Source organism: Stegodyphus dumicola, chromosome 6 (genome assembly GCF_044657685.1).
Source record: "Stegodyphus dumicola isolate Sdum_Otavi_A_Nest chromosome 6, ASM4465768v1".
In the NCBI taxonomy this organism is placed as follows: Eukaryota; Metazoa; Arthropoda; class Arachnida; order Araneae; family Eresidae; genus Stegodyphus; species Stegodyphus dumicola.
In genome coordinates, this window is record NC_140773.1 from 44717503 (window position 1) to 44728044 (window position 10542).

General features: G+C 33.1%; 1 long non-coding RNA gene across 2 annotated transcripts in view; it reads right to left on the minus strand.

Annotated features, from left to right (window-relative positions):
• The window catches only part of LOC118183458 (uncharacterized), a 37209-nt gene extending 28225 nt beyond the window's left edge, over positions 1-8984 (minus strand). The window contains exons 1-3 of one of the 2 annotated variants that reach the window (XR_015041631.1): positions 8816-8984; positions 3332-3397; positions 2130-2283 (exon numbers count right to left, since the gene is read on the minus strand). This is a non-coding gene — a long non-coding RNA (uncharacterized LOC118183458). Of the gene's footprint in view, positions 1-1984; positions 2284-3331; positions 3398-8815 lie in introns of those variants that run through there. The other variant, XR_015041630.1, reaches the window with a different exon arrangement.
• Positions 8985-10542: the final 1558 nt, after the last annotated feature.

The following is a 10542-nucleotide window of genomic DNA, read 5'->3' on the forward strand; positions in this document are numbered from 1 at the left end:
TATTCAAAAGAAACGAAACAAACATTCTGTCTTAAGACTGTTTTTCTTAAGTTGACATCGGTACAGATAAAGCTATGTACTATTTAAAACTAGCTTGTGGAGCTCTCAACATGAGACGTTAAACATTAGCTATGCGCTTGCCGAGATTCTATCCATAGATTTTTCAATTACTGGTTGGACGTACTACTAGCTACAACACGAGAGCACGTTCGCGGAAGGAAATAATTCCTAATTTGATCTTCAAAAGAACAGTCCTAAAATTTAAAAAGAAAAATTTTGTAATATTGTTACGTTATTTTCTTTCTTCACGTTCGTACGGGGTTCGTATATTTGGAGTGAATAACGACGACACTTGATGAAGTATCGAAACACACTTTATTTACCAATATTCTCAGGACAGCTCCAAAATCACTTTTACAGTCGCCGAACTGTCATAAACACGCTGGCACATTCAACGACACAGCCTTCACACTGTCCGGCAATAACGGTGGAGACAGCTTCACTGCAAAGCACCAGAGTACAGCTTCTGACTCTGTTTGGTCGTTTTCGGAACTCCACGTACTCTCGAGACTCCACGCGATGCACTCGACGATACACAAGAGTATAGCTCTCGACTCAGCGCAGTCTAAGACAAAACTCGACGATGCACTAATTCGCGATGCACTAAAAGACTCTCTCGATGCACTCGACGACCAACTAGGCGCTAGACTTCGAGACATTCGCTCAATGACTGACTATCAGCTCGCTAGACGAGACACACACACACACTAACTGAAGGCGGACCAGGAGGGTTTATATAGCTTTCGGCTTGTGTTCGAGAACATTCTAGGCTAAACCGGTAAGAATTCGTTCCAGAAGGTTCTCCACCCGTCCATTGTACATCGCCAATTTTGTCGCCAAATGTCGACAAATGGGCGTTTTCTCGCCTAATGTGGCAACCCTGCCTTTCCTTGCCATTTTTATGGCAACCCTAAAATTGCTTTGCGGGAAAGCTATCTCACCGCGCCTGTACATTTCGTAACAATATATTATTCCACTATAATTTAATACAGAATGAGGTATTTGCACATTTTTAATAAAGGAAAGGCTTATTTATTCAAGACGTAGCTGTGGTGATTTTTCAGTGAATCACTTGCGCCTGAGACTTGAGGAAAATGTTCATCGCGCGTGAATTTTAAAATATGATATTCGCTTACTGAAAACAATTATACTTTAACGGAATTCAGTACCTTCGATAGTTCGTGCTCTTTAATTCGATTCCAGGGGGGGATTCAAAATTATCAGAGACCGTGGGCAATTTATTTGTAAAAGCATCATAACGTTTACGGTTACAGGTAAGTTAGAAAGAAGAGATGGAATTACCATGACGATTTCTAAATTTCTTCAAAACGAAACCACTCGTTTAATCTGAAAGTAAATGTTCCCATATAAATATGCGCACTTAATTTCAATAACGAATGTGTTGTTTGTAATGTGTTTTCTGCCTTCTAGTCCTGTGCCTTCGTAGTGTGATTGGAATGCATGTAAAGTTAGGAACTGGAAGGTCCAGAGTTTGAATTCTGGGAAGGGCATTGCACATTTTCACATCTCCTGCTCCGAAGTAAAATTCCTAATGGTCTCTGCAATGGCTACCGAGCTTAAATAAGGTGTTGGATGATAATTCGTCACCGAATTTTTTATCAAGTTTTTCGTCTTTTTTTGTCGACTGCGTTCTGCTTTCTCAGATTATTTAAGTAATGCAGAATGTTAGGTATTTTCTCCCTCCTTATCGTGTACTTTCGTGGAGGAATTGAAAAGCACGTCCGGATAGCAATCGGAAGTTTCACAATTCGAATCTCGGCTAGAACACTGCGTGTATTTTTCCCGTCTCCTGCTCTTAAATAAAATTCTTAATGAACTCTACGTATTTATTGAAATAAGAAGTATTAGACATTCAGTATTTCTAGGCTAAACACTTTCAAGTTCTTCAATGGATTCTTTAACGAGCTGAAATAATAATATATATTTAGAGTCTGGATTTTCAGAAGCGCCTCTTAATGGCTGGCAATGTTAACTCGTAACATGGAACGAATCTTAAAATTGTCTCAAACTCTAATATTAAATAGTTCTTCAATCTGGCCATGTACAACCTTTTTCATGTCGTCTCAATAAACTTCCGACGCAGCCTCTTGGAGCTCCAGGGAGTTGTTGCCGCTAGATAGGGGAGAGCGAGGGATATACACGTGTTTGCCTATGTTAGACACCAGGCGTCCCCGTCCTCCGTAACCTATAGCCTGTGAAATCCTACGCAAAGAATGAAAGAAAAGAAAACCTTTCCTTATTATTAAGAATTTTTTATTGAAACAAAAATTGAAATTTTTGTTAAAGTCCTAACAAATTTAAGAATACAAGTTTTTAAGTATAATACTAGTTTTTTAGAACATGTAAGTAAAACTTATTAAAGGAAGCACATAATTAAAGCACTTGTGTCCTATGGTTCATATACTTAACACAATATGAAAAAAAATATTTAAGTACCAGCCCTCCTCTATATTTTTAACAATTTTCTAGATTATTTTTGGAAAAAAGCAAGTGTAGAGGACGGAAGATTATTTCGCATATTAAAATATAGATAAATCACAACCAAGCACGGAATTCTAAACGTTAAAATCAAAAACTTGTTTATTTTGAAAGTATATAAAACATATTTTTAATATGGTAATTTAGGTCCCACCCCTACGCGATGATATTGATTATCCACCGGTTAGGTCTCCCTCATGCTTTTCCGTATTAGGCTTTTCTTGAAAATCGTCCCAACTCTGCCAATGGGAGTGGATAAGAAAACTTCTCATCTCAGTCTTTCAGGATCAACGCTAAATGGGAAAATTCCAACAAAGTTACGTGATGGTGGGATACCTATGAAATGATGCTTCTTAACCTTCACATTCAGTTAATGTTTAGATGAAATATAAAAGCTTTAGATAAAACATTAAAGTCACATAGTGGTGGTGTCGCTAATATGGTAATCATGACTTTTTTTTATTTAATTGGAATTAAGTTTTGCTGTCATCCTGAGATATGGCCACACCAAGTTCTAAAAAATAATAGTAGATAAAATAAAATGAGAGTTTTAAATCTTAAATGAAATTGAAGATTGATTTTTGAGTTATTAAATCTCATTAAAAATAAAATGCTTCAAAAGCTCATGAAAATCGTAATTAATGATTTCATTTTCATTTTTAATAAAAATTGATTCATTATTGCACTGAATAATTTTTTTAAATGTGCATTTCATCGTGGACGAGAATGTTGAGTCATAACACAGAAGATGTATAAAGAAATGGATGCTTACTATATTTGGTATCCCAGTACAGGATATGTTCGCCTTTTCCGCATCAAGCAAGTACTTTGCACCCAGCTGGAAAAAAAACCTTCCTTTTTGATTTTGCTTGTATCAACGCAATTTATACTAAATTGTTTAATATATATATATATAAACTTTATTTTTGAGTTCCTGTTTCTAAAGCAAACAATGAGAAGGTTTTTTAGTGATATTAAAAATTTTCATAGCCAATAGCAGAAATGATTTAACGTGAAATCAATGAAATAATTATAGTACGCAATGTAGTTACAAATTGTTATTTATTTTTTTTTTTTTTGTAATTACTAGTTTCTTCAATAAGCCCTCTTTCATGATGGGAAAGAAGGGCTGAAATAAAATTTTTTTGATGCTCTCGGAATTAACATTTGCAAAAAGAAAGAAAAATTCTGAAATAGTATTATTTGTTTTGCCACCTTCAAAACGCCTGGAGTAGGGAAAGCTGAAATTGGACATCGCGAATCCTTGAACCATTAAGTTGTAACAGTTGCTGTCTTTTAGTAATGAATGCTTCTACTAGCTCTCAGTGAAACTAATCTTTGTAAAGTTTTGTTTTAAATGCTTAATTGTTTTTCAGATTAAAATTACATCATGCATTGATGGATTAGTAATCATATTTAACGATGAAACGAACAGGTTAGGATTCAGAGGATTATAGTAATGCAAAAATCACAAAGTTTCAAATTTTCGAATCTGTAATCTTTTTTAAAATACGTGGTATCTGAGTATTCGAAAGTCGAATCTTAATTAAAAAGTAATTACTTCATCCAAAATCCATTTAAACACCGGATTTGGGAATATGAAAGATGTAAGAAATCTATAATCTGTAATCAATTGCCAGTAAACATGAATCGCATTCAGGCGTTACACTAATTGGACTAAAGAAACAGATTGCAGTTTTTTCCAGTTATTGATTTGATAGAAGTTCAGGATATGAGTTCCCTTTAACACGCCTTAAAAGCCGTTTCCCAACCTAACTATTAGCTGACGGATAAAGCCGTCGAGCTGATAGTTTATCATTAACGTTGAACGTGATCGATCAATATTATTGACATTCCTTGTCGTTGAGATATATTTTATCGCTTTTTCAAACTATCTATCTACCTTTGGGATTAATACGAAGTGTAGTTTCTGTTCTGTGGTGTTCGATGATGACAGCTGACTAATGTTTCTTTCAAGAACTAATTTTGTAACTTTCTCTCTTTAATCTTTTTCTTTCTCGTCTTGGGAAATAGTTCAATTGGTTACCCATTTATCAGTTCATGACCGAAATGGCTGTCAAAGGATTACTTCGATGGTTATATAATGGGCTGTCTGGCAAGCTTTCGTGATTTCTTATTAAAAGGGTTTTCGCCAGTTAGAATACTATGTTATTGAGAAATTACAGCAAAATTTCCCAAGGGATGGACATTAATGAAACAATAAAATTCGCTATAAAATTTAATATTTATTTATTTAAATGTAGGCGAAAATTTTCAGCTAGAAGGAAAAGAACGAGATATAAAAGCAGGCGGAATTTTATGCGCCATTTTCCTTCAAATGCACCACTTACATATGCAAAATTAAATACATAAAAAAATAAGCATTTTTTTCCTAATGGCGGGCACTTGCCTATGCAAGGCATTGGCCACTCCTTAAGGCCATATGTGGTGGTCTCTTTATTATGGAGGCACCTAATAGGTGGACCATTATTGTCTTCTATGAAGGCACAGACAATTTTTACATTCATGCCTTCTCCGGGATTCGAACCCGGGCCCTTTGGTATCGCAGTCAGGCTCTTCTAACCACTAGACCATCTGGGAGGCTCAATAAATAAATAAACTAGCAATACGTAAATTCCAGCCTATTGTTTAACACCTCGGAAAAGAATTTACTGTTGAAACATGTCTTTGTAACATGTTTGTTGAAACATGTTTTGTTTGTTTGTATAATAAAAAACATGAAACATGTGCAAATATTTTGTTTCCTTCTTCAGTAAAAGCAATATGTACTGCTACCGATTCATATCGATTCATAAAATGAATCATCTAAAAAACGTTGCACATGCCTATTAGGAAGAGTCGGATTGATATGCTACGTAAAAAAAATATTACCAAATAACAGCAAAAAATAACACAAACAATAATAATACAAAAAATATAAACAAAATATAAACAGTAACAACAAAAAAATGATTAAAACAGGACAATGGTACATCAAATAAAACTTTCAAAATCTTATAATTCTCCGTTGGACATCAGATGCCACCATTTCTAATGTATTCTATCACACATCAGATCATGGAGCCATAAAGATCCCTAGCGTAATCTTGCTGTATCTCGTTCCGTACAGATTGGATTCGAACTTATTGTTCTTGCATATTTTGTGACAATGTTCTGGATAGAAGGGCCTGTAACATTCCAGAGGTTTTCTGTGTGAACAGACCTGTGGATATGGCCGGCCATGCTGAATGTCCATGATTGCAAAGTAAGCTCTTTAGATGCCAGTAGTACGAAGATCAGCAAAAATGCATTGGCGTGGTGTTCACGAAACAATCACTGGTCGAAAGACTTCATCAGCATATCGTTGAATTGTAAAAATGCTCACGATTAAGACAATGGTGATACCGCATCACACAAAATCGCATTTCAGACCATGACATCCATTCGTCAAGTCGTATGATAGCGCTAATCATGTTACCTTGGTCATCGCACCAAGGCAAAATCTAGTATCATATGGCTAAAGAATTACCTGCTGCCATTTAGCATTTTTCGTGCCACAATTATAGTCTGCAGTGGCTTGCTGTTGTGTCAAGGCAGTCAGGATAACGGCGAGAAAGACGTCATATTAGAGTAAAAAAATCTTATAAAATATATATAAGTCATATAAGAATAAAAACTGAGCTCACCGACCCGGGTAATAGAGTGGGAATATGAATAGTGCGCGGACAGCAACGAAAAAAGGGATTTGCACTACAAGATGTTATAGCAGTACCATATACAAAATTTCAATGTTCTACGGCTTCTCATTTTTGAGTTATGCGACATACAAACATATGCACGAACGTACATACAGACGTCACGAAAGAAATCTCTTCTGAATCCATTTTAAATCCATGTTACAATCCGTTTTGGAAACCTTTATTCTATTCGTAGTAAAAAATGTCTATTTATTGATGTATTTAATTTTGCATATGTTAAGTGGTGCATTTGAAGAAAAATGGCGCATAAAATTCCGCCTGCTTTTATATCTCGTTCTTTTCCTTTTGGCTGAAAATTTTCACCTACATTTAAATAAATAAATATTAAATTTTATAGCGAATTTTATTGTTTCATTAATGTCCATCCCTTGGGAAATTTTGCTGTAATTTCTCAATAACATAGTATTCTAACTGGCGAAAACCCATTTAATAAGAAATCACGAAAGCTTGCCAGACAGCCCATTATATAACCATCGAAGTAATCCTTTGACAGCCATTTCGGTCATGAACTGATAAATGGGTAACCAATTGAACTATTTTCCAAGACGAGAAAGAAAACGATAGTCCTTTATTCTATTCGTCTGTACAGATGTCACTCCAAAAATTACTCAAAGGAATTTGAGAGAGGTCAAATTTGATATTTCCGTTGAAATACGATACCCGAAATTTTTCGAGATTACGATATTTCTTTTGCTTCGTACAAGGAAGTAAAAATGATAAATACTTAAATTTCTAACAGAACTTGTTTTTAATTTGCAACATCCTGCCTTGTTAACTTCAGATGTAGAACTTTTAATATATTTTGCCAAATAAGTAATAATTTCCAAATACAAATGGATGTATTTTCAAAAAAAAAAAAAAAAAAAAAAAAAAAAAAAAAAAAAGAAAGAAAGAAAGAAAAAGAAAAAGAAAAAAGAAAAATTATGACAAGAAACTTCATCTGTTAAAATAGCTCAAAACTTTCGATCGTCTGAATTAGTATGCGAGTTACCGACTAATAAGTTTTGAATTAATTATTTTATTACAAGGCATAATTTAATGATATTTTGCAAGAAACATGGTTTAAAATAGAGAAAAAATAATATATTAGAAAAACATTTTGAGTCTATATGCCCATATTTAATACAAGATTTGCGCAAAAAAATTACAAAAATAAAACTGTCCCAGAACAAATGTGATGCAATGTTAAATATCGTGTCTTTGAAAACATCCTTTCGAATTTTGGATCAGAGATCTGTTAATTACTCTCTGTTGTGCTGATACGCATAATGAGTACAACCACAGGAATCTGAACCGACAGGTGTTTCCAAGTAGTCGAATTTCTAGGCTATCCTTCACTATTTTTGTACTACTGCCAACACATGCGATGTTCTCATTGTTGTATCAGGAACATTTACGTAAATTTGCTTCAGTTTCTGACGATAGAACGAAGGTTAAAAAAGTGGTAATAAAAGGCCTTTTTTTGTTTTCAGTTTGCAGAAAATCTTTTGATACATTCATACTATTTAAGTAGCTCATGAGTTGCAGATTCACTACACTGAACTATTGAACAAAATTTAATTATTTATTTCTTATTAAACTAAATGTTATCAGAAGTTTTTGACCTTAATATATTCTGCCGACATAAAGTATCTTATTTAATATTTGCAATTACTGCGTATTATTTTGATGCGTTTTGTGGTCGTTTCTTGTAAATGCGCTTAAAAGGCTAAGTTTTCTCACTCCTGAATAATAAATTTTATTTTGTATAAATTTAAGTATTGTACTTATTTTTCTTGTATCGTGGTTTACGTTTATGAGTAAGATAAATAAGTAACTCAGACCTTCTTCATTAAACTTTTTAAAAGTTACTTTTAAACGAGAGAATTTAAACAATCTTCTTCACTAAAAGAAGTAAGTCATTTGTAACTGTAATATCAGTCTCAAGCAACTACATCTGCGTAGTATGAAAATGGCTTGGATTTATAAGGTGTACAATTCTATACAAGTAAGCGCACTTATATAGAAAACAAATTGTTATCTAAAATGCAGCAATTAAGCAAATAAATAAATAAATAAAAACAATGTAAAACTTTACAACAATAAACAAAAACAACAATGTAATCAAATTTGTTGAAATATTTACAGAAATTTACAGCAGTACAAAATAGAATAAAAGAATTCTCAGCTTGTGATTCGAATAATTGTAATTTTCAAAGAAAAATATTTATATGAATTTATTTTTACTTCGAAAATCAAATTCAGTAATACGAACAGAATTATGCAGCTCACTGAAGAAAAAATATGAGAAACAAAAATCAAAAACAAAAGTTTATCTTTTTTTATTATTATTTTACCTTTTTACAGTCCGAAATAGTAAGCATTAAAGATTACCGTTGAAGTTTTATAAACAAAATAATAAAAAATGGACACTTTTTTTTAAATGTTCTAATTAATATATAGTGTGCTCACTATACAAATAATTTTGATAATTTTGTGAATAAGCGGATAGAACTAACCCTGTCTCACAGATGAAGTGCAAACGCAAAGTGCTATGAATTAAAATCATTCCTGTTCATTTCATTATAAAAGAAAGAAAGAATTGAAAGTGATAACTTATCTTTTCAAATCCTTTTCTCATATTATCTATTTTCTGAAGGGTTTCTCTTTTCTTATCATTCAAAGTTGATAGTGACTTCTAAAAAGTAAGAAAAGAGAAATTTATTTTACGAAAGCTTGCTTATATATTTATTAACCTTATATCAGTTTGAATATTCAAACTAATATTCTTAAAAAATTTTTATGAACCCACAAGGTGAGATTCATTCATGTAAGATTGATTACATTGTAAAAAAATAAGCAACAGTAGCCGGAACAATTAACCGAACATTTTCTTCAATCTTACTAATATTTTTCTATCTTTTAAGCTAATATTCCTCCGCATAAGCTTATATTTTCAGTTTTCAAAGTTATGTAAGCTTCATAACACAGCAGAACCTCGAATCCAGATAGCCCCACTTCATGAAGAATTCGGTTCACGAACAAGTTATCTGAACAAAACAAGCCTTGAATGAATGGTATCTCAATTACGAACACTCAAGTCAGTTGCATGTGATTTTCAAAATGTATTGAACTAACTGATGTTACATAGATACTCGGGAAATTATGGAACACTTTACATACTTACATACGCTCAGGAACTTATGGACATAGCATTTTAATATTTTCCATTGCTCAACTCCCATTAGTAAATCCTGAGAACATTTGACTTACTACATCACGAATATTCAGCATGGAGGAAATTATGGTCAGATTGGGATGTATGCAGAAATTCTGAGCGCTTTCATTCTTAGAACTTCTGTTGTTACCTGTAATATTATGTCTGTAAGCAAAACTATGTGCTAAGAAGTTAACGTCAACGACGACATGGAAAAGTAGCTAAAATATCATAAAAATGAGCTCAACAAGGAAGAACTGAAACAAATTCAAACGCAGCAAGAAAAGACGACTGAGGAAGAAGTTTCTTTAGAAGGAGGTGAAGAAAGGAAAAGATCCTATTTTTCGAATCCACGAAATTTGAGCAAAATGGGATATATGCCAAGTGATCACGAATGATATCAATCTGATAAAGCAACAGCAAGCTGCAAAATAAGTATTTTCAATGACAATGCCATGGCATTTAGAAACTTTTTAAAATATAGGTAAGAACAAATCAAATTGGACAAATCTTGAGTTAAATGGAGGCTCAAGAAGTCTCAGAGTTAAATTTTGCTTAAAGACCAAAAATAAATAAACAAATTAATTAATGAAGCTGAAAGGGTTTAGACGGTTATCCAAAAGAGGCGATTTTTTTCTAGAGATTATTTAGCTTTCCAGATTAACTTTGAAAGTATCTTAGTTTTACTGAATTGTATCATGCTGGCACGGGGAAAATAAAAATATTTTATTTCCGACTACAGCAACATATTGCTTTCATAAAGCCGAGTTCAAGGAGTTTAGAATAGATGCAGTAAGTCAGATGTCCCAAAAGTGAAGCCAAAGAAATGTCAGCAACGTAAAGTCAAGACTTATCATGGCCGCCATTCAGCGTACGGGTATGACTACGAAATATATTGTTAAATAAAATTACACTGAATTGGATAGGAAATATTAAAGTCTACAGGCTCAGAAAAGCGTCTTTAAGCATAATTTGCATAAAATATTATTGAACCTTCCTCTGATATTCCAGTTTTTTACTATGTATAAA